Raw genomic sequence first — 18,324 nt, forward strand, 5'->3', positions numbered from 1 at the left:
ATCAGAATTTTGCAGTGCAGCCTTCAGACTTGATTTCACATACAAACGCCTCCCCCTTTCCGTTTTGTCTAATCCTTGCTGAATAGACTATAACTCTGTATGTTGAACACCCAGTCACAGCTATCATCCAACCAAGTCTCTGTTATACCCACTATGTCATACCGTATATACTCGAGTATAAGCCGACCCGAGTATAAGCCGAGGCCCCTAATTTCAACCCAAAATCCCAGGAAAAGTTATTGACTCGAGTATCCCCACCTGTCATCATCCAGACCCCCGTCATTAACATCCTCATCATCATCACCGCCTGTCATCATCCAGACCCTCATCATCACCTGTCATCATCCCCTTGTCATCATCCCACACCCCCCCTTCATCATCCCCTTGTCATCATCCCCACCCCCCTTCATCATCATCCCACACCCCCCCTTCATCATCCCCTTGTCATCATCCCCACCCCCCTTCATCATCCCCTTGTAATCATCCCACACCCCCCCCCCTTCATCATCCCCTTGTCATCATCCCCACCCCCCTTCATCCTTTAGGGAATGTGGCCCTAAATTGTTTCCTTGAAATACGACAGGGCTCCGAAGTGAGAGAGCGCCATGCGCACTTGAGGACTAAATTAGGGATCGCATAGGGGTGGACATAGGGGTATTCTACGCCAGTGATTCCCAAACAGGTGCCTCCAGCTGTTGCTAAACTCCCAGTATGCCTGGACAGTCAGTGGCTGTCCGGAAATGCTGGGTGTTATTGTACAGCTGGAGGCTCCGTTTTGGAAACACTGCCATGCAATACGTTTTTCATTTTTATTGGGGGGGGGGGGGGACAGTGTAAGGGAGGGGGTATATGTAGTGTTTTACTCTTTATTTTGTGTTAGTGTAGTGTAGGGTTTTTAGGGTACATTCACACTGGCGTGTTACAGTGAGTTTCCAGCTAGGAGTTTGTGCTGCGGCGAAAAATTTGCCGCAGCCCAAACTTGAAGCAGGAAACTTACTGTAAACCTGCCTGTGTGAATGTACCCTGTACGTTCACATTGGGGGGCAAACCTCCAGTTGACTCAAAAGTACAACTCCCAGCATGTACTGACAGACCGTGCATGCTGGGAGTTGTACTTTTGCAACAGCTGAAGGCACACGGTTGGAAAACCTTCAGTTAGGTTCTGTTACCTAACTCAGTATTTTCCAACCAGTGTGCCTCCAGCTGTTGCAAAACTACAACTCCCAGCATGTACTGATTGCCGAAGGGCATGCTGGGAGATGTAGTTATGCAATAGCTGGAGGTACACAACTACAACTCTCAGCATGCCGAGACAGCTGTTTGGGCATGCTGGGATTTGCAGTTTTGCAACATCTGGAGGGCTACAGTTTTAGAGAACACTGCAAAGTTATCTCCAAACTGTGGTCCTCCAGCTGTTGCAAAACTAAAAATCCCAGCATGCCCACACAGCAAACAGCTGTTTGGGCATGCTAGGAGTTGTAGCTTTGCAAGATCTGGAGGGCTACAGTTTAGAGACCACTATATAGTGGTCTCAAACTGTAGCCCTCCAACTGTTGCAAAACGACATAATCCAGCATGCCCAAACAGCTGTCTGGGCATGCTGGGAGTTGTAGTTTTGCAACATCTGGAGGGCTACAGTTAGAGACCACTGTATAGTGGTCTCAAACTGTACCCTCCAGATGTTGCTAGGCAACTCACCGGCTTCTGTACGATCCAGCTGCACGACGTCGCCGCCCGCTGATCTCCGTCGCCTGCCCGGATGGGTAAGGGGATCTTCGACGCTGGTCCCCGTTGTTTCCCCATCCTGCCCTGCCTATTGTGGGTGGGCAGGATGGGGAAAACGAAAGTTATCCCCCCCGCCCCCGATCTGCTATTGGTCGTCGCTTCTGGCGACCAATAGCAGGGATAGGAGGGGTGGCACCCCTGCCACCTCACTCCTATCCCTTCAGGGGGATCGTAGGTGTCTTAGACAACCGCGATCCCCCTTATATTCCGGGTCACCATAGACCCGTAATGACCCGGAATCGCGCAAATCGCAAGTGTGAATTCACTTGCGATTTGCCGCGATCGCCAACATGGGGGGTCTGATGACCCCCCTGGGCGTTTGCACGGGATGCCTTCTGAATGATTTCAGCAGGCATCCCGGAACTGCCCAGGATGTAACTGTACATCATGGGGTTTTTTTTTTTTTTCTTTGCCGTTCTGGCACCATAGAGGCTTCCTAAATGTGAAATGCCCCCCAAAAACCATTTCAGAAAAATTCACTCTCCAAAATATTGGAGGGAATTGCTCTCCTTTTACCCTTTGTAAAAATTCTAAAACTGGGTCTACGAGAACATGCGAGTGTAAAAATTGAATTTTCTTCTTCACTTTGCTGCTATTCTTTTGAAACACCTAAAGGGTTAAAGTACTTACTGAATGTCATATTGAATACTTTGAGGAGTGCAGTTTTTATAATGGGGTCATTATAATGGGGTATTTCTAGTATGGAGGCCTTTCAAATCCACTTCAAAACTGAACTGGTCCCTGAAAAATTTATGATGCAAACATAAAGTAGACATATTCTGTATGTGAATAAATATATAATTTATTTGGTATGTCTATTTTCCTTACAAGCAGAGAGCTTCAAATTTTAAAAAATGCAAAATTTTCAAATTATGCAAATATCAGTGAAAATTTACAACTATGTTAAAGTAGAATATGTCACGAAAAAACAATCTCGGAATCAGATTCATAAGTAAAAGCATCCCAGAGTTATTAATGTTTAAAGTGACAGTGGTCAGATGTGCAAAAAACGCTCTGGTCCTTAACCTGTTAACGACTTTTATGCTTGTCAGGTGCCGTTAACGGAGTATGACGCAGGCTCCCAACTCGAGCCCCTGTCATGCCGGCTGGCCCCTAGCTGATTCTTATAGCTGGGGCCCGGCGTTAATAGACGACATTTAACCCTTTAGATTGCCGCTGTGAAAGCTGACAGCGACGTCTAAAGGTGCCTTCATCCCATCCCTGGTGGTCCACTGGGGTGGATCGCCCCCATGCAGCGCGATCGTGGGGGGCGATCCACTGTGGAGGTAGCCGGAGGGCTTACCTCAGGTCCTGTACCGGCTCCGGCGCTCAGAATGATAAAACCTGGCAGGACCAGGCTTTATCAATCGAGCGCAGAGCACACAGATCAATGTAGTTCTATGGAACCACATTGATCTGCATGAAGAATCAAATATGATTCCTCCTAAAAGTCCCCTAAGGGGACTTAAAGTGTAAAAAAAAAAAAAGAAAGTTTAAAAAAATGTTTAAAAAAAAACAGTTTTTGCACTTTAATTTTTTCCTCCTTACCTTTAAAAAAAATCATAACTCTTTAACTTTTGCCACCAATTCTACTTTATAATGACATCAGTCATTTTACCCAAAAATCTACGACGAAACGGGAAAAAAAATCATTGTGCGACAAAATTGAAGAAGAAACAACATTTTGTATCTTTTGGGGGCTTCCGTTTCTACGCAGTACATTTTTCGGTAAAAATGACACCTTATCTTTATTCTGTAGGTCCATAAGATTAAAATGATACCCTACTTATATAGGTTTGATTTTGTCGTACATCTGGAAAAAATCATAGCTACATGCACGAAAATGTATACGTTTAAAATTGTAATCTTCTGACCCCTATAACTTTTTTATTTTTATGTGTATGAGGGCTCATTTTTTATTTTTATGTGTATGAGGGCTCATTTTTTGCACCGTGATCTGAAGTTTTTGGCTGAAAAAGCGCCATGCGGCAGAATTGGCGTTTTTCTGGGCGTTTTTCCCCAAGAAACTAAGCCATAGAGGGCTATAACACTGCACACACTGATATTTTACATTGATCAATGTTTTTTCATAGGAAACCATTGATCAATGATTCTGCCGCTTGACTGCTCATGCCTGGATCTCAGGCACTGAGCAGTCATTCGGCGATTGGACAGCGAGGAGGAAGGTAGGGGACCCTCCTGCTGTCCTACAGCTGATCGGGATGCCGCGATTTCACTGCGGCGATCCTGAACAGCTCCCTTAGCTAAGCGGCATTGGTTTACTTTCACTTTAGACGCGGCGTTCAACTTTGAATGCCGCGTCTAGAGGGTTAATAGCGCGCGGCACTGAGATCAGTGCCAGGCCCAACCCGCTATTACGGGTAAGGGAGAGGACTCAGGACGTACCCGTACATCCTTGGTCCATAAAGGGGTACTTCGGTGGAAAACTTTTTCTTTTTTTTTATGAAATGGTGCCAGAAAGTTAAACAGATTTGTATATTACTTCTATTTAAAAATCTTAATCCTTCTAGTACTTATTAGCAGCTATATACTACAGAGGATATTCTTTTCTTTTTTGTCTTGTCCACAGTGCTCTCTGCTGACACCTCTGTCCGTGTCAGGAACCGTCCAGAATAGCATAGGTTTGCATTGGGGATTTTCTCCTGCTCTGTACAGTTCTTGATACGGGCATCAGGTGTCAGCAGAGAGTACTGTGGACAAGACAAAAAAGAAATTCAAAAAGAAAATAATTTCCTCTGTAGCATACAGCTGCTAATAAGTAGTGGAAGGACAAATATTTTTTTAATAGAAGTAATTTACAAATCTGTTCAACTTTCTGGCACCAGTTGATGAAAAAAAAAAAGGAAAAAAAATGTTTTCCACCGGAGTACCCCTTTAAGGGGTTAAATCACCCCCCTTTTCCCAAATTCCATATAAAAAATATATAAACATAATAAAAATAAACATGTGGTATTGCCACGTGCATAAATGTCTGAACTATAAAAATATATTGTTAATTAAACTGCACAGTCAATGGCATACGCGCAAAAAAAATTCCAAAGTCCAAAATAGTGTATTTTTGGTCACTTTTTATACCATAAAAAAAGGAATAAAAAGCGATCAAAAAGTAAGATCAAAACAAAAATGGTACAGATTGAAACTTCAGATCAGGACACAAAAATTTGCCCTCATACCGCCCCATAGGTGGAAAAATAAAAAAAGTTATAGGGGTCAGAAGATTACAATTTTAAATGAATTAATTTTTGTGCATGTAGTTATGATTTTTTCCAAAAGTACGACAAAATCAAACCTATATAAGTTGGGTATCATTTTAATTGTATGGACCTATAGAATAAAGATAAGGTGTAATTTTAATGAAAAATGTACTGCATAGAAATGGAAGCCGCCAAAATTTACAAAATTGTGTTTTTTCTTCAATTTTGTCGCACAATGATTTTTCCCCCAATTGGTCATTTTACCCAAAAATCCATGGCCAATGTCATTGCAAAGTAGAATTAGTGGCGCAAAAAAAAAAAAAAAGCCCTTATATGGACTTTTAGGTACAAAATTTAAAGGGTTATGATTTTTAAAAGGTAAGGAGGAAAAAATGAAAGTGCAAAAACAGAAAAACGCTCGGTCCTTAAGGGGTTAAGGTGAAAATGGGCTTGGTCCTTAACCCCTTTACGACGCAGGATGTAAATGTACTTCCTGGTGAGCTGGTACTTAACGCACCAGGACGTACATTTACATCCTATGCATAAACGCGAGCACGATGCTCACGTCATGCGTGGCAGGTTCCGGCTGCTGATAGCAGCCAGGGACCCGCCCGTAATGGCGGGCATCCGGGATCGCGCGGATGTCCACCATTAACCCCTCAGATGCCGTGATCAATACAGATCACGGCATCTGCAGCATCGCGGTACTTTGAATGGATGATCGGATCGCCCGCAGCGCTGCCGCCACGACCCGATCATCCAGCATGGCGGCCGGAGGTCCCCTCCCCTTGCTCCGGCCGTCTCACTGGGTCTTCTGCTCTGGTCTGCGATCGAGCAAACCAGAGCAGAAAATGACCGATAATACTGATCAGTGCTATGTCCTAAGCATAACACTGAACAGCATTAGCAATCGAATGATTGCTATAAATAGTCCCCTATGGGGACTATTTAAGTGTAAAAATAAAAGTAAAAAAAGTAAAGAATAAAAGTAAAAACGTGAAAAATAGCTGATTTTTTTTATAACATTGTATTCCAAAAAAAAATTCTAAAAAAAAGTATTAAAAGTTTTATATAAGCAAATATGGTATCAATAAAAAGTACAGATCAAGGCACAAAAAAAGAGCCCTCATACCACCGCTTATACGGAAAAATGAAAAAGTTATAGGTCTTCAAAATAGGGGGATTTTAAACGTACTTAATTTGGTTAAACAGTTTGCGATTTTTTTTAAGCGCAACAGTAATAGAAAAGTATGTTATCATAGGTATCATTTTAATCGTATTGACCCAAAAAATCAAGAACACATGTCATTTTTACCATAAATTGTAAGGCGTGAAAACGAAACTTTCCAAAATTAGCAAAATTGCGGTTTTCTTTTTAATTTCCCCACACAAATAGTATTTTTTTTGGTTGCGCCATACATTTTATGGTAAAGTGGGTGAAGGCATTACAAAGGACAACTGGTCGCGCAAAAAACAATCCCTCATACTAGTCCGTGGATGAAAATATAAAAGTTATGATTTTAAGAAGGCGAGGAGGAAAAAATGAAAACGTAAAAATAAAATTGTCTGAGTCCTTAGGGCCCAAATGGGCTTAGTCCTTAAGAGGTTAAGGGGTTAATTGGCAATTGTAATGTTCACATATAAATATATATAAATACACCCCTTGGGTCACTTTTCTATTGTGCTCTTGTAACACATTGGGGAAAATGTATCACATTGAGGAAAACTTGCCCATAGCAACCAATCAGATCAGATCGCTTCTTTCATTAGTCAGACAGTCTCAAAAATGAAAGAAGCGATCTGATTGGTTGCTATGGGCAGCTCAGCAACTTTACCTCAGGACAGGTTTTGATAAATCTCCCCCATTATGGAATAAAGGTAGTGACTTTTTTCATCTAAATGAAGTGGTGCAGGTGATTTTCTCTGGACTGTATACTGTATCTGCCTCATATCTATCTGTTTAATGTGATTAATTCATCATATCTATCTATCCTATGAATCACCGCATATCTCTCTGGAAGGCATAGACTCCTAATATCGCACGCTCCAACAGTTGGCCGCGTTTTCTCCCCTCCCCCCACAGTGTGAATCTGAGCCGTGCAGCTGTCGCGGGGTGTTTTCGGGTCTAAATTTAATCACAGTTTGTGTCACTTCAGAACAACAGGCGCTCGGGGAGGCCAGGCTTCTAAATACCCCCCTTTCCAAAGTTTCCCTCACTACTCTGTCCCCCATACAATGCGCTGAAGGCTGAGGGGCGCAGGATCTTATTCTCCTTACTTTCTCCAGGACTGGCCGGGGTTCTCGCTCTAGAACACCAGGTAACTGTCCGCTTGTCGTGTTGTGTATATGGTCTGAACGAGAAAGTTTATGTTAATCGTCCCAGTCCTGACATGTTATTCGTCCCAGTCCTGACACGTGCTAGTTGGCTGCAGAGCACATGTAATGTTCTATGCTTCTGTGTTACACGGCTGTATTCTTAGAAGCTTCTATTAATAATAGGGAGACGTTCAGCTGCTGGATATGGTAAAGGGGTGAGGGATGTGCTGCTTGTACTGTCCATTCATTCTGTCGTTATTTGCCTCATTAGTCTAAACTAGCAGAACCGAACTTCCAGTAACGGTCCTCTTCGTTCTAGGGTGGTTAACAGTAGAATACCTACATTGGCATAACGTTTTATTTGATTTTTTTTGAAGCCTCACTTAACATGGATCTGTTTTCTGGGCAGAGATACCCTGGGCGAACATTTATCAAGACCTGTGCAGAGGAAAAGTTGCCCATAGCAACCAATCAAATAGCTTCTTTCATTTTTCAGAGGCCTTTTCAAAAATGAAAGAAGCAATCTGGTTGCTATGGGCAACTCAGCAACTTTTCCTCAGCACAGGTCTTGATAAATCTTCCCAATAGTGTGGGCTTTGCAGCCCTTCAGGGAATCCACCAGAGGGGCAGGAACCATGATTAGAATGTATAATATGTGATGGATTTAGGGCGGGGGGAGGGGCAGCCACAGGTCCTCTTTAGAGGGGTAGTCCAGTAGTGAAAAACTTATCCCCTATCCTAAGGATAGGGGATTCACTTCAGATCGCTGGGGGTCCGACCGCTGGGGACCCGGCTCACTGGCCAGATAGCGAAGTGGCGGCCGACACGCCCCCTCAATACATCGCTATGGCAGAGCCAGAGATTGCCGATGGCAGCGCTCCGGCTCTGCCATAGACTTGTATTGAGGGGGCGTGTCAGCCGCAGCTTCGTGCGGTGGTCAACACACCCCCTTCCCGCGGGCTGTTAGGGCCCCGTACAGGAGATCGCAGGGGGCCCCAGGGGTCGGACCCCCTGCAATCTAAAACTTATCCCCTATGCTTAGGATAGGGGATACGTTTTTCACCACTGGACTACTATTTTAACCCCTTAAGGGCCCAGGGTTTTTCTGTTTTTGCACTCTCGTTTTTTCCTCCTAATATTTTAGAAATCATAACTCTTTCAATTCTGCACCTAATAATCCATATGATTGCTTATTTACAATCCATATGATTGCTTATTGCGCCACCAATTCTACTTTGTAATGACATCAGTCATTTTACCCAAAAATCTACAGCGAAACAAAAAAAAAATAATAATAATAATTGTGTGACAAAATTGAAGAAAAACACAATTTTGTGAGTTTGGGGGGCTTCCGTTTCTACGCATTTTCTCTTTATTCTGTAGGTCCATAAGATTAAAATGATACATTACTTACGGTGCATTCACACCACGTTTTGTACATACGGGTGCCGGATCCGGCGGGGGGAGGGGCAAACCGGGCGCTCCGGTACCCCGGCCGGATCAGCCCGTGACTCCATTTACTTTAATGATCCGACCGGAGTCAAACAGTGACTCCGGTCGGCTCAGTTTTGACCCGTATGCGGTTTCCTGCCTGGACTTAAAACCGTAGTATACAAAAAAAAAAAAAATACACCAGCTACAGCGATGTCCCGCCTCGGCCGGCGATAGGCTGAAGCGCCGTGTGACGTACCGGGGTAAGGGAAGTAGGAAGTAGACAGCCCGACCGATCAGCCGTTGCGGAGCTCCGGGGGAACGTAGGAAGGTAAGTGAAAGTTTTTTTTTTTTTTTTTTTCTTTTACAGCCCGGGCAGGATGGAATAGGAAAAGTCTGCACCGGACATCTCCCTTTAATTTGGGTGGTTCCTGGCTTGTTCAGATTTTGTGCGGAATCTACATGCTGAAATTCTGAAGTGTGAATGGGAGTGCAGAATCCCATAGAAGTCTAGTCTGAGGTGGAATTCCACATTCCGAAATTCTGCCGTGTGAACAGACCCATAGGGGGATATATATCAAAACCTGTCTAGAGGAAGAGTTGCTGAGATGCCCATAGCAACCAATCAAATCGCTTCTTTCATTTTTAACAAGGCCTCTGCAAAATGAAAGAAGCAATCTGATTAGTTTTTATGGGCAACTTTTCCTTTGCACAGGTTTTGATATATCTCCCCTAGATATATAATTATTTTTTGTGCCATGAGCTGTAGTTTTTAACCCTATTTATTTATTTTTTTTGTAATTCTGGCTTGTTCACTTTTTATTCCATTTTTTTTTCTGGGATGTGACGAGACAAAAAAAATCACTCACTTTGACGTTTTGAAATTTTTTGTGTTTATGCCGTTAACCATGCAGAATCAGGAATGTAATTTTTTTTATATAGTTCTGCCATTAAGCATGAAGCAATAATAAATGTTTAATATTTTTAGCAGTTTTTATTTGAAAAAATGTGTAACTGGTGGACAATTAAAATAATTAGGGGGAGGGAATTTTTTCCCTATTAATCACTGCATTTAACCATTTAAATGACAGACACTGGAGCCATCTCCAATGTCCGTCATTACCAACAGATGTCAGCTGGGCATCTTCCGGCTATGACGCAGACCCAACGTGCAGGCCTCTACCATATTCCCTTCACCCAACCCATGATGTACCAGTATGTCATGGGTCAGGAAAGAGTTAACGTATATGTTAAATTTGTAGGACTGAAAGCCTGGCAGTCATAGCAGCTGGTATGGGGTCCAGAAGTTGTGTACACCAGTCATGTGCAAGAACATTATTGTACGTTTTTGTAGAGAATAACAAGTTGAAGGCTTTCTGCTATTTAGCCCTACTATGTTGGTTATGAGATATTTGGTGCTATTATTTATACCTTAAGGGTCTGTTCACACGTACAGTATCCTGCACATATTCTTTGCATCCAATATACGCCATATACTGTATGTGTTAATAGACCCTAAGGGCTCCTTGACACAGGCAGATTTTATGCAAACTCAGCTGTAAGTTTTAATGTAGATGAGCTGTCCGCAGGAGACTATGGAAAATCTGCCGCATACACCAATGACTTCAGCCCTTGGGGCTTAGGCTAAGTTTCCACTTGTTTTTTTTTCTGGCAGTTTTTGGAGATCTGCCACTGCAGTTTTTGAGCCAAAGCCAGAAATGTATATAAAAGGAATAGGACATATAAAGGAAGGACTTACACTTCTCCTCCCTTATGGATCCACTTCTGACTTTAGCTCAAAAACTGCAGTGGCAGATATCCAAAAACTGCCAGAAAAAAAAAAAAAAACAAGTGGAAATGTATTCTTAGGAAGTATTCACATGTGCATCCTGTGCATATTTGATGCGCATGATTTAAAGCTGCAGATTATATGCTACAGAGTTCAATGTAACCTAAATCACTGAACATAACTTCAAATTAAAGGGGTACTCTGGTGGCAAACCTTTTTTTTTTTTTTTTTAATCAACTGGTGCCAGAAAGTTAAACAGATTGTAAATTACTCCTATTAAAAAATCTTAATCCTTCCAGTACTTATTACCTGCAGAATACTACAGTATTTTCTTTTTGGAACACAGTGCTCTCTGCTGACATCACGAGCACAGTGCTCTCTGCTGACATCTCTGTCTATTTTAGGAACTGTCCAGAGCAGCATATGTTTGCTATGGGGATTTTCTCCTACTCTGGACAGTTCTTAAAATGGACAGAGATGTCGGCAGAGAGCACTGTGCTTGTGATGTCAGCAAAGAGCTCTGTGTTCCCAAAAGAAAATAATTTCCTCTGTAGTATTCAGCAGCTAATAAGTACTGGAAGGATTAAGATTTTTTAATAGAAGCAATTTACAAATCTGTTTAAACTTTCTGGCACCAGTTGATTACGTTTTTCACTGGAGTACCCCTTTACCTCTCTGGGATGAAGGTTGTACCTGTACGCTCCCCATATATGACATACTTGGAGAAGGATAAAAAACACAGGGGGCGCTCCCTGATGAAGAGTATCTGCTGGTGTGTGGCCTTCACCACACCACAGTGAGACACCCACCTTGTTCAACCGTAGGTTGGTTTGTGTGGCGGTAAGCATGAGTTGGGTCAATGGCGATGGTTGGCTGCTGCGCTCCTACCGGTATGGGACCCCAATATTGGGGACCGATAATAATTGAGGACAGATGAGGCAGGAAAAAAAAAACAGTTTAGTGGAGGCGCTGCACAACTAGAACATGAAGCGAGGACTCAAGCAGCACAGGACAATAAATTATTTTTATTGGTATAACGGGGACAACGCGTTTCTGCATAAACTCATGCCTTCCTCAGGTCCACTTACAGTGCCCAAGGAGATGATTGTTGTAGTACTTTAGAGCTGGGTCGAGGTCCTGTGTGCGTCTGTGCTGACGCCGAAATGCGTTGTCCCTGTTATACCAATAAAAATAGGCTTCCCAGCAGCTTGGTGGAGCTGATCTGGACCAGGGCTGGTGCAAGCATTTTTGCCACCGTAGGCAAAAGCTAATTTTGCCGCCCCTTGACACCGCCCATTGGCTCCGCCCTCTGACACACCCCACCTTAGTACTGGGGTGACACACTGTAATAAACCTCCTTCTCATGTAATCACCTTACAATTGGGGTGTCACACATTGTAAGGGCCGGTTCACACTACGTCAGATCCGGTTGGGAGGAGCGAAAACCGTCTGCTCCCGTATCCCAGCCGGATCCAGCCAGAACCCCATACATTTTAATGAGCCTACCGGAGTCCAACGCTGACTCCGGTCGGCTTATTTTTGCCCCATATACGGTTCTCTAACCGGACCTAAAACTGTGGTATACCACGGTTTTATGTTCGGTGGAAAAACCGCATAAGGGGCAAAAATGAGCCGACCGGAGTCGGTGTTTGACTCCGGTCGGCTCATTAATATAAATGGGCATCGGCACCCATACACTACAAACTTAGTGTGAACCGGCCCTAACAAACTACTCCTCATATTATTACCTACTACTGGGGTGACACGCTGTAACAAAACCCCTCCTCACGCAACAGCGGTTCTGGCTGGGTGGGTGCTTCAGATGCTGGCTGGTTACTAACTTTCTTGCAGCAGGCAGAGCGGCGCCCCCATCAAGAAGGCCCTCTAGGCGGCTGCCTATTTTGCCTACTCTTTATTTAGGGTTAGAGTAGTGTAGTGTTTTTAGGGTACATTCACACGGGTGGGGGGAAACTTGTTGTAAATCCCCGCCCATGTGAATGTACCCTGTACATTCACAGGGGGAGGGGTTTGCAAAACTACAACTCCCAATATGCACTGACAGACCGTGCATGCTGGGAGTTGTAGCTATGCAACAGCTGGAGGCACACTGGTTAGGAATGGCAAACACATAGTTAGGTAACAGACTACCGCAGTGTTTCCGCACCACTGTCTGTTTCCTGACTCCTTGTTTCCCAACCAGTGTGCCTCCAGTTGTTCCAACACTACAACTCCCAGCATGCCCAGGCAGCTGAAGAGCATGTTGGGAGTTGTAGTTATGCAACAACTGGAGGAGAACAGTTTGGAGACCTTTGTGTAGTGGTCTCCAAACTGTAGCCCTCCAGTTGTTGCAAAACTTCAACTCCAAGCATGCCCAGACTGTCCAGGCATGCTGGGAGTTGTAGTTCTGCAACATCTGAAGGGCCAGATGTTACAGAAATACAACTCCCAGCATGCCTGCACTGCCTGGGCATGCTAAGAGTTGAAGTTTTGCAACATCTGTAAGGACACAGTTTGGAGACCACTGCACAGTAGTCTCCAAACTGTGGTCCCCCAAAAGTTGCAAAACTACAACTCCTAGCATGCCCAGACTGCCAAAGGCTGTCTTGGCATGCTGGGAGTAAAATTTTGAAACTCCTAGAAACAGCAGTGAAGTTCACTTTACAGCGATCTTCACTGCTGACTCGGACACCGCCGCCACTTGCCTGCCGTCCTTTCAGCCGCTGGTCCCTGTTCCCAGTGTGATCACTTCCAGGGGCGGGCAGAGCGGGGGAAATGAGCTTTCACACATCCACCGCCCCCCACCCCTGCCCTGCGATTTGTCGGTCAGTCCTGACCGGCCAATCGCAGGGGATAGTAGGAGGAGGAACCCCTGCCACCTCCCTCCTATCCTTTAGGATGATCGGAGCTGTCTCTGATGGCTCCGATCATCCCTATTTTCCGGGCTATTGGGTCATCAGAGACTGCCCGGAATCACCACAAATCGCCGATCTGAAGGACCCCCACCAGGAGTTTGCACGGGGTGCGTGCTAAATGATTTCAGCAGGCATCCCGGTCCGCGCCCGCCATGCAGCAGGGGCCGAAATTCCCAACGGGTGTACAGGTACGCCCTTGGTCCTTAACCCCTTAAGGACCGGGGTTTTTCCGTTTTTGCATTTTCGTTTTTTGCTCCTTGCCTTTAACCTCTTCAGGACATAGGGCGTATGGATACGCCCTGCATCCCGAGTCCTTAAGGACCGAGGGCGTATCCATACGCCCGTGGGAATTCCGGCCCCCACCGCTAGCCGGTTGGGGACCGGAGCCGGATGCCTGCTGAAATCGTTCAGCAGGCATCCCGGCATATCGCCCAGGGGGGTCATTATGCCCCCCCATGTCGGCGATCGCCGCAGATCGCTGGACAATTCAGTCCAGCGATCTGCGGCGATTCCGGGTCAATCGGGTCTCCAGTGACCCGGTGACCCGGAATTACTGGCTGTTCGGGGCCGTCTCTGACGGCCTCGAACAACCAGTGCCTGCAGGGGTGAGGTGGCACTGGTGCCACCTCACGATCGCCCTGATTCGTCGGCCGGATTACCGGCCGACCAATCAGGGCGCCTGCTGCGGGTGTCACTCCCGCACCCGCTCTGCCCCTCTTCCGGAGGACGTGAGCGGGTGCGGGACGTGCACCCCGGGTGCTGGGGACCCCGATCCCCGGCGTCAATGTTGGGATCGGGGCCCCAGGAGCAGCGGCGGCGGTGGGACTGACACCATGCGGCTGGATCGTTGGAGGTGAGTGACAGCCTCCTGCTGTTGCTTAGCAACAGCTCCCAGCATGCAAAAAGGGCATGCTGGGAGCTGTAGTTATGCAACAGCAGGAGGCAGACCACCACAACTCCCAGCATTCCCTTATGGGCATGCTGGGACTTATGGTTTTGCAACAGCTGGAGGCACATTTTTTCTATGGAAAAGTGTACCTTCAGCTGTTGTATAACTACAACTCCCAGCTTGCACAAACAGCTAAAGTGCATGCTGGGAGTTGTAGTGGTGCATCTGCTGGTTGCATAACTACAACTCCCAGCATGCCCGTTGGCTGTCGGTGACTGCTGAGAGTTGTAGTTTTGCAACAGCTGAAGGCACACTGGTTGTGAAACCCATTTTTTTTTTTTACCTAACTCAGTGTTTCACAACCGGTGTGCCTCCAGCTGTTGCAAACTACAACTCAGCAGTCACCGTACACCATGCACCGTACATGCTGGGAGTTGTAGTTTTGCAACAGCTGGAGGCACACTGGTTGTGAAACACTGAGTTGGGTCACAAACTCAGTGATACATAACCAGTGTGCCTACGGTTGTTGCAAAACTACAACTCTCAGCAGTCACCGACAGCCAACGGGCATGCTGGGAGTTGTAGTTATGCAACAGCTGGATGTTCCCCCCCCCCCCCCCCCCCCCATGTGAATGTACAGGGTACACTCACATGGGCGGAGGATTACAGTAAGTATCTGGCTGCAAGTTTGAGCTGCCGCAAACTTTCTGCTGCAGCTTAAACTGCCAGCGAGAAACTACTGTGAACCCCCGCCTGTGCGACTGTACCCTAAAAACACTACACTACACTACACTAGCACAAAAAATAAAATAAAAAGTAAAAAACACTACGTATACACATACCCCTACACAGCCCCCCTCCCCTCCCCAATAAAAATGAAAAACGTCTGGTACGCCACTGTTTCCAAAATGGAGCCTCCAGCTGTTGCAAAACAACTCCCAGTATTGTCGGACAGCCGTTGACTGTTCAGGCATGTTGGGAGTTTTGCAACAGCTGGAGGCACCCTGTTTGGGAATCACTGGCGTAGAATTCCATTATGTCCACCCCTATGCAAGTCCCTAATTTAGGCCTCAAATGCGCATGGCGCTCTCACTTTGGAGCCCTGTCGTATTTCAAGGCAACAGTTAAGGGTCACATATGGGGTATCGCCGTACTCGGGAGAAATTGTGTTACAAATTTTAGGGGGGGTATTTTCTGCTTTTACCCTTTTTAAAAATTTTGGGGAAAACAAGCATTTTAGGTAAATTTTTTTTTTATTTTTTTTACATATGCAAAAGTCGTGAAACACCTGTGGGGTATAAAGGTTCACTTAACCCCTTTTTACGTTCCCCAAGGGGTCTAGTTTCCAAAATGATATGCCATGTGGTTTTTTTTTTGCGGATCTGGCACCATAGGGGCTTCCTAAATGCGGCATGCCCCCAGAGAAAAATTTGCTTTCAAAAAGCCAAATGTGACTCCTTCTCTTCCGAGACCTGTAGTGCACCAGCAGAGCACTTTTCACCCCCATATGGGGTGTTTTCTGAATCAGGAGAAATTGGGCTTCAAATTTTTAGGGGTATTTTCTGCTATTACCCTTTTTTAAAAATTAAAATTTTTTGGGAAAACAAGCATTTTAGGTAACATTTTTTATTTTTTTTTGCAAAAGTCGTGAAACACCTGTGGGGTATAAAGGCTCACTTTATCCCATGTTACATTCCCCGAGGGGTCTAGTTTCCAAAATGGTATGCCATGTGTTTTTTTTTTGCTGTTCTGGCACCATAAGGGCTTCCTAAATGCTACATGCCCCCCAAAAACCATTTCAGAAAAACGTACTCTCCAAAATCCCCTTGTCGCTCCTTCAATTCTGAGCCCTCTACTGCGCCCGCCGAACACTTTACATAGACATATGAGGTATGTGCTTACTCGAGAGAAATTGGGCTACAAATCCAAGTAAAAATTTTCTCCTTTTACCTCTTGTAAAAATTCTAAAATTGGGTCTACAAGAACATGTGAGTGTAAAAAAATTTTCTCCTTCACTTTGCTGCTGTTCCTGTGAAACACCTAAAGGGTTAAAACGCTGACTGAATGTCATTTTGAATACTTTGGGGGGGGGGGGGGGGGGGGTGTAGTTTTTATAATGGGGTCATTTATGGGGTATTTCTAATATGAAGACCCTTCAAATCCACTTCAAACCTGAACTGGTCCCTGTAAAATATTGAGTTTGAAAATTTTGTGAAAAATTGGAAAATTGCTGCTGAACTTTGAAGCCCTCTGGTGATGCAAACATAAAGTAGACATATTGTATATGTGAACCCAAAAAAAATGTATTCGTAATATCCATTTTCCTGACAAGCAGAAAGCTTCAAAGTTAGAAAAATGCAAAATTTTCACATTTTTCATCAAATTTACGGATTTTTCACCAAGAAAGGATGCAAGTATCGACAAAAATTTACCACTATGTTAAAGTAGAATATGTCACGAAAAAACAATCTCGGAATCAGAATGATAACTAAAAGCATTCCAGAGTTATTAATGTTTAAAGTGACAGTGGTCAGATGTGCAAAAAACGCTCCGGTCCTTAAAGGAGTAGTCCAGTGGTGATTCAGTGGTGAGCAACTTATCCCCTATCCTAAGGATAGGGGATAAGTTGCAGATCGCGGGGGGTCCGACCCCTGGGGCCCCCCGCGATCTCCTGTACGGAGCCCCGACAGCCCGCTGGAAGGGGGCGTGTCGACCTCCGCACGAGGCGGCGGCCGACACGCCCCCTCAATACAACTCTATGGCAGAGCCGAAGCGCTGCCTTCGGCAATCTCCGGCTCTGCCATAGAGATGTATTGAGGGGGCGTGTCGGCCGCCGCCTCGTGCGGGGGTCGACACCCGCTATCTCGGCGGAGAGCCGGGGCCCCGTACAGAGAGATCGCAGGGGGCCCCAGCGGTCGGACCCCCCGCGATCTCAAACTTATCCCCTATCCTTAGGATAGGGGATAAGTTTTTCACCACTGGACTACCCCTTTAAGGCCAAAATGGGCTCCGTCCTGAAGGGGTTAAAAAATCATAACTCTTTCAAATTTGCACCTAAAAATCCTTATGATGGCTTATTTTTTGCGCCACCAATTCTACTTTGTAATTCTACTTTGTAATGATTCAAACTTTTAATAGGGGAGGAGTTAAATAATCTTTATTCACTTTTTTTTTGCAGTGTTACAGGTCCCATAGGGACCTATAACACTGCACACACTGATCTTCTATGTTGATCACTGGTTTCTCATAAGAAACCAGTGATCAACGATTCTGCCACATGACTGCTCATGCCTGGATCTCAGGCACTGAGCAGTCATTCGGCGATCGGACAGCGAGGAGGCAGGAAGGGGCCCTCCCGCTGTCCTGTCAGCTGTACGGGATGCCGCGATTAGCCGCGGCTATCCCGAACAGCCCGACTGAGCTAGCCGGGAACTTTCACTTTTAGCCGCGCGGCTCAGCTCTGAGCGCGCGGCTAAAGGGTTAATAGCGCGCGGCGCCGCGATCAGCGCTGCGCGCTATTAGAGGCGGGTCCTCTAACCCCGCGTTATATCAGAAGAGCAGGACCAAGGACGTACCGGTACGTCCTTGGTCCTTAAGGGGTTAAGTACCAGGGAGCAAGGGCCTACCTGTACACCCTTGGTCCCCAACAGGTTAAAGAAAAACAAAAATAAATGTGGTATCGCCGTGTGTGTAAATGTCCGAACTATAAAAAGTATTGTGACGGATCCTAGAGTCACCCTACCTACTTGGATGGACTTTAGGACATCACTATTTGTACCCCTCAGTTGATGTGGTCCAGTGACATAAAGCTCAGAGTTAAAATACTTTTATTTACTGTTTTCATACACTTTCTGCACACGGTCCACTTTCTGTGCACAATACACCTTTTTGCACATGGTCTACCTTTTACACACTGTCGACCTTTTGCACACTGTCCACCTCCTTTACACAATGCACCTTTTGCACATGGTTCACATTTTGCACATG

The 18,324-nt window shown here is 45.4% G+C and overlaps 1 protein-coding gene across 1 annotated transcript in view; it reads left to right on the forward strand.

Moving 5' to 3' along the window:
• The first annotated feature begins 7,094 nt into the window (after positions 1-7,094).
• CACNA1S (calcium voltage-gated channel subunit alpha1 S) overlaps positions 7,095-18,324 on the forward strand; it is a 727,186-nt gene continuing 715,956 nt past the window's right edge. The window contains exon 1 of the mRNA XM_056557608.1: positions 7,095-7,318. The gene's annotated coding sequence lies outside the window, so the exon portion shown is untranslated. The remainder of the gene's footprint in view (positions 7,319-18,324) is intronic.

Source organism: Hyla sarda, chromosome 2 (genome assembly GCF_029499605.1).
Source record: "Hyla sarda isolate aHylSar1 chromosome 2, aHylSar1.hap1, whole genome shotgun sequence".
NCBI lineage: Eukaryota > Metazoa > Chordata > Amphibia > Anura > Hylidae > Hyla > Hyla sarda.